Consider the following 6000-nt stretch of genomic DNA (forward strand, 5'->3'; position numbering starts at 1 on the left):
AAAAAAAAAACACCGAAAACTATTAAGGCTTCAGAAGAAAAGATGTTTGAAAATCTGTGCAACCTTGGGGCAGACAGAAATGTCACGGGTACCAAAAGCACGAACTAGAAAAGGAAACAATGGATAAATTAGTTTCCTTCGCGATTCAAACCGTTTGCGCTTCCAAAGGCACCACGAGGGATATGGGAAAAGCAACCCGTGAACAGGGAGGAAAATGCATCACGCGTCTACCCCGGGTCCTGACAAAGAACGCGCTATCTGGAAAGGAGCCGGCACTTACAAAGAGCTTCCCTCCTCCTGTGAGAAGAGAGCATACTTGAGTGGTGGCAGCAGGACAGCAGCTGAGGGCAAGCTGCCCCCGCCCCGGCCATAGAAAATGAAGACTGAAACCTCAGGGAGGTTGCCCCCTCTCCCTCGCCCCGCCTGGCTGAAGAAGCAGCGACTCAGCCCTAATGCCACCAAGTAGGAGTGCCAAGGAACGCCTCCAGAGCGGAGAGTCCACGGTCCTACCGCTTTGGAAGTCCCTGGTCCAATTTCTTTGAAGGTTAGACTGACGTGGGTCCCATACCCAGCGACTGCACGCTGAGCTCTTGTCTAGGATCTGTGTCTTCCCAAGTCTCGCAGACAGTGTATGTTTTTGAAGATTGTATTTAATTTGCTACCGAGAGTATCTCGCCTGCACGGCAGAACCTGGCAAGCTACCTGTGACGTATTCAATATGCCAAACACAGTAACAACAAGTCTCAAAAAAAAAAAATGGAGACGTTACTGGGGCCGCTGGAGCAAATCGGTTTGATTTATTCGTGAAGGAGGCCACACCGGGCTGTGCTTATAGCTCGCTCCTGACCTGGTGTGCGGGGATCACATCTGGCTTTGTGTTCAAGGATCACTCCTAGCACTGTGTTCAGTGATCACTCCTGGCATGGTGCTCAGGGATCACTCCTAGCACTGTGTTCAGTGATCACCCCTGGTATGGTGCTCAGGGATCACTCCTGCCACAGTGCTTGGGGACCGCTTTTGGCTCAGAGTTCCTGGCGCTTTGTTCAGGATTCCTCCGGATTCTGTGCTTGGGAGTCACTCCTGCTGGTGTTCAGGGATCATGCCGGGGTCAGCTAGGTGCAAGGCAGTGCGTGTCGTATCTCTCGTGACGTATCTCTCGTGACGTATCTCTCTAGTCCTGGAGCAGCATTTTAGCAGGTTTAGTCTGAATGGCCCCAACTGGAAAACGCCACAAGCCCCTCTCCAGGGAAGCAGTAAAGCAAACAGAGTTCCTGCCAGATGCTCGGTGGTCACATGACAAAGTGTCGGGGACACGGCGCCCAGAGAGCTACTCCTGCCGCTAAGCTACCCACTGGGGAAGGTAAGGCAGGACCGCGAGGAGCAGAGCGGAGAAGCGCTCTCTGTGGCTTCCGCCCTTCCCGGGCCAGCCTGCCCGCGCACCCACGGGCCCCGTGGCCGTGTCTCTGGGAGCAGCTGGGAGTCGCCTCCGCCAAGGAGCAGCCCCTCGAATCCACAGGCCACCTCTGCACTCAGGCCTCGGCCGCGCTCTCGGCCCCTGGCTCCCCTGCCTGGGCGCGGCTGGGAAGGGGAGGTCCTGGCGGAAGACAGAGCAGGAAGCTCGGCTGCAGCCAGGCTGCCGCTCCTGGTGTGTCATTCAAACTTGACCTTCCAAGGGAAAAAGCTCTGAAAAGCCATATTTCGAGATTGATGAGTTGCAGTACAAGAATGATTCTGCTCTCACTATCAAGTGGCAAGATGCTTTTAAACAGCATCACTCAGGCTGCTGTGTGCCCCCCTGGGACCTGCTCCGAGGAGCGCCTATGAATAAAAGATGCTTAGCAACCTGTCCTCACGCCAGGGGCCCTGCCCAGGACGCCGAGCAGCCCCTGGCGAGAGAGAAAGGGGAGCCCGGGGCCTCAGCACTGCATCTGCACAAGTCGTCCAGCGCCCTCTCCTGAGCCCAGTCCGGGGGTGCAGGTGTGTCTCCTGGGAAGCAGGAGGCCATGCAGGGGAGGTTGTGGAGGGCACAGACCCTGTCATGGGAGGCATGGGGGTGCCCACAGACCCTACCCAGGCTAGCGGGAGGTATCGGGACCCCGCTGCAGCTCCTCCATCGCTGAAGTTTCCTTCTCTGTCTCAGAAGCCTTCATCCATGGGACAGTCCCCCCTCCAAGCACACACACACACTGTGACCTACACAGCGCCATGCCCCAGGGCCGAGGCAGAGAAGAGAAGGTTGAGCACAGGGATAGGAGCCCTTGAGCACAGGCAGGCAGTCGTGCAAAACATCCTCGCAGTGAGGGCTTGGTCCAGCTGGCTGGACACCACCGTCCCAAGACTAGCCAGGGTGTTGGGTGAGGTTTGGCCTTTGCCGTCCGTCTCTTTACCTGGAACATGCTACTTCATCTTATCATCTAGTTCTTACTCTGGAGAACCTGGCAGGCCACCAAAAGTATCCTGCCCACACGGCAGAGTCTGGCAAACTCCCCGTGGCGAACTCAACATGCCAAAAACCAGTAACCATGATGGGTCTCATTCTCCTGACCCCGAAAGACCCTCGAATGTGGCACTTTTTAAAATCTCAGGGCTAGGACGAAGGAGACTTTACTGGGGCCTGCTCGAGGCAATCGATGAACAACAGGATGACAGTGATTCAGTGATGCTACTTCAGCTACATAAACTCCAACATTTAGCTCAGAGCCAATTTTGCACCAACTAGAAATTTCAGGCCAGCCCTGTAATATCGTCTTAATACTTAAGAGCAGTAAACTTCTGAGTGTTGATGGCTCCTTCTGAAATCGGAATCCCTTGCTCTTCCCCCTGGATCGAGGATTCTATCCATGGAAAACCCTGTGAACGAATGACTGAGTTAATGAATGAATTGATGGGCAAGTGGATGGGTGGGTGAGCAGATGGATGAATGAGTGGATTAATGGTCGTATGGAAGGGTGGAAAGATGGATGAGTTTCCGGGTGAGTAGATGAGTAGCAGTTGGGTGAGTGGTGAGAAGAATGAGAACGGATGGATGAGAACGAAACGATAGACAAATGAATGGATTGATGAACGAGTGAATGAAGAGTGCGTAGCGGATGGATGAGTGAACGGATAGGAGGAAGAAAGAAGGGGGAAAGGAACAAATTTATGCTGGCAACATAACTCAATGACCCACGTGTTCATGGCTAGTGCGGCGTCCAGCTTACTCATCCTTACCACCCCCGGATAGTACTAGAGACAAACAAACAAGACCCAAATCTCTAAAGTCAATACCTTCAGCAGAGGAGTGCCCAATGACACTCTTCCTGTTCATCTTTCTATACAAAAAAAAGGTAAAGGTAAAAGGTAAAGGCCCTCCCGTTGATCGTCGATTTGCTCGAGCGGGCCCAGTAACGTCTCCATTGGAGACTTTGTTGTTACTGTGTCTGGCATATCAAATACTCTCGGTAGCTTGCCGGGCTCTCCGAGAGGGGCGGAGGAATCGAACTCGGGTTGGCCATGTTGGCCGCTTGTAAGGCGAACGCCCTACCCGCTGTGCTATCGCTCCAGCCCCATACAAAAAAAAAATCCTTTCTAAAAAATCAAGATGAGCATGATTGCAAAAAATAATGTGCAGTGCCCATATGGCAGTTTCCAACTTAAAAAGCTTCTCTGGCTGCTCCAGGTGTGTGATAGAGAGACCCCCAGGATCAGAGACCCCCCTCCCCAGAGATTGTGTCAGCTCTTAGCTAAAATAAACCAACACTTGTTCATTTGATGGGGAGGGAGTTCTACAGCATGCTAAGGACGGGATTTTCCCGAGGCATTAATTACCGCCAGCCCACACACTCTTTCATCGTTTCTCATAAATTGCCAAGAAGGGTTGCAGCGCGAAGCCCGGGTATGAAGGGGCAGTTGTAGGTGGGGCCAGAAGTTATTTAGAATGTCCTGTGGGGGTGGGTGGGCGTCTGCAGAGACTGGGAACCACGTCTACAGTTCCCGTGCCGATTTCATCGGGCACCTTCTCTGCGAACAGGGATCACAGCCCCTGTGTGCCCCGCGCCTCGCTCTCACACTCGGAGAGCCTCCTGTTCTGTCAGTCCCCGCGGGGAAGGGGCCTGGTCAAAGCATCACCCACGGTTTGAACTTCTCTTAGTAATCCTGATCAAGTCTGGATGACACCCCTGGAAGCGTGTTAAATGTTCAGTGTCCAGAGTGGCCGCCCCTGCCGCAGTCACCCCACCCCACCACAGAGATCCGCCCTGGCTGCTTCTGGGAGGCGGTTTCAGCCGCACAGCAGTAAGGGCATCTTCACAAGGGGGACCAGGTACAGCACATCCGACCCCCAGGGAGAGCCCCAACCCGTCTGCACAGCTTGTGCGACTGTCGCCTCCCTGTCTCTGCAGTGGCCCTCGCTCTTCACTCTGTCCTCTGATCCTTGGTCCCCCGGAGGCAGGTGTCCTGTCAACCAGATGCAGACTGGCGCAGTCAGCTGGGGGGGCACAGCGCAGCCTCCGCCCTGTGTCAGCTGCTCTACCTCTCTCTGGGGGGCACTGGGAGCCGTGCCCATGCCAGGAGAGCGCCTGAGTACAGCTTGGGGACGGCAGCAGCAGCACAGCCAGGGCCTCGGCCCGGAGGCCTCACACCTGCCACATGCAGTGACCCTGGGAGCAGACTGTCCTTCAGGCCGTGTCTGCTGGCACCGGCCAGCATGGTCCTGCCATCTCTGTTCTCAGCTCTGCGGCCCTGAGTGGCTCCCCACGCTCCGTGCACCTGCCTGCTCCGCTCCCATGCTCTGCAGCACAGTTGGAAGCTGGCCCTGGCATTTCTGCCCCCCCAGGGGTCCCCCAAGCGGTGCTCGAAGTCCCAGGATGGTTCTTTCAATTCTCAGACACCATGCTGCTTGGCCCTGTGGGTCTCGAGGCTCCTCCACTCCCTGCCCCGGTGGTGCTCATCTGGCAGTGCTCGTCCTGGGCTGCTCGGCGGGCCAGGCCCCTGTCTCCAGCCTCTCTGGATCCTGGCTCTCTCATCACTGAACAAAGCTGAGGTTAGGATGCCCCCTGGCAGCCAGGTCGGGGACAGTTGCCTTTGTGCTGGCCAGTGGGTGTCCCCAGCCACCCCTCAGCTCATGAGCACACACAGGCCTTCACTGGGCACCCGACACCACTGCTTGGTCAGTGCAGAACCACAGGCGGCCCCTGGAGCACAGACAGCGCCATCAACCAAGACCACAGTGTCCTCAACCCAGACCCATGGACAGTGTTGCCCACCCAGACTCTGGACAGTGCCATCGTCCCTGGCTCATGGACAGTGTCTGCCCCAGGACCACAGACAGCATCCCTGACCCTGGACCACTGACGGCCGTGTCCTCCCAGGACCATGGACAGCGCAGGCAACACGTGTGTCTGATCCTGAGACTCCTAGAACAGGGAAATGCCTGGCAGAGTCCTGAGACCATCCTGTAGGGTCAGGAAGAAACTCCCTTTAGTTCTGTCTCATCAGCGTCTCTTCCTTCCTAGGAGGTGCTGTGACTGGTGGAAGGATGACATGCTCAGGGCATCGAGACACGGATACGGCCGGCTCCCAGGACGTCTCCCTGGGTTCTGTGCCCCGGTGATCCCTCACTGTCCTCAGCTGGCTGTGCCTGTGCTGCCTGTGCTGTTTGTCCTGCCTGTACTGTCCCAGTGGTCGCATCTCTGCCTTGGTTTTCTCATGCTCTCGTGCTCAGGACAGTGTGGGGTCCTCCCTACGGACAAACCCCCAACCCGCCGCTCTCGGGTTGCCCATTCAAGGCTGCAGGCTCCGGAGCTATTTCCCACAGGCCCGAGAAGAACCCAGGTTTCCAAGGAGGCGGACGGGGCCAGGCACTGCAGCGGCAAGGACGGTCAGCTTCCCGATGCCTCAGGAAACTGTCTTCCTCAGGGGTTGCCCCAGAAGTTCACCCCGGAAATGGAGACGTCTTACTTCAAAGCGTATTTCAGAGTGCTCGGAGCCCGGGTGTGCTGTGCTCCCTGGCTGGCTCTCGGA

This window comes from Sorex fumeus, unplaced genomic scaffold (assembly GCF_029834395.1).
Source record: "Sorex fumeus unplaced genomic scaffold, SorFum_2.1 ptg000142l, whole genome shotgun sequence".
NCBI lineage: Eukaryota > Metazoa > Chordata > Mammalia > Eulipotyphla > Soricidae > Sorex > Sorex fumeus.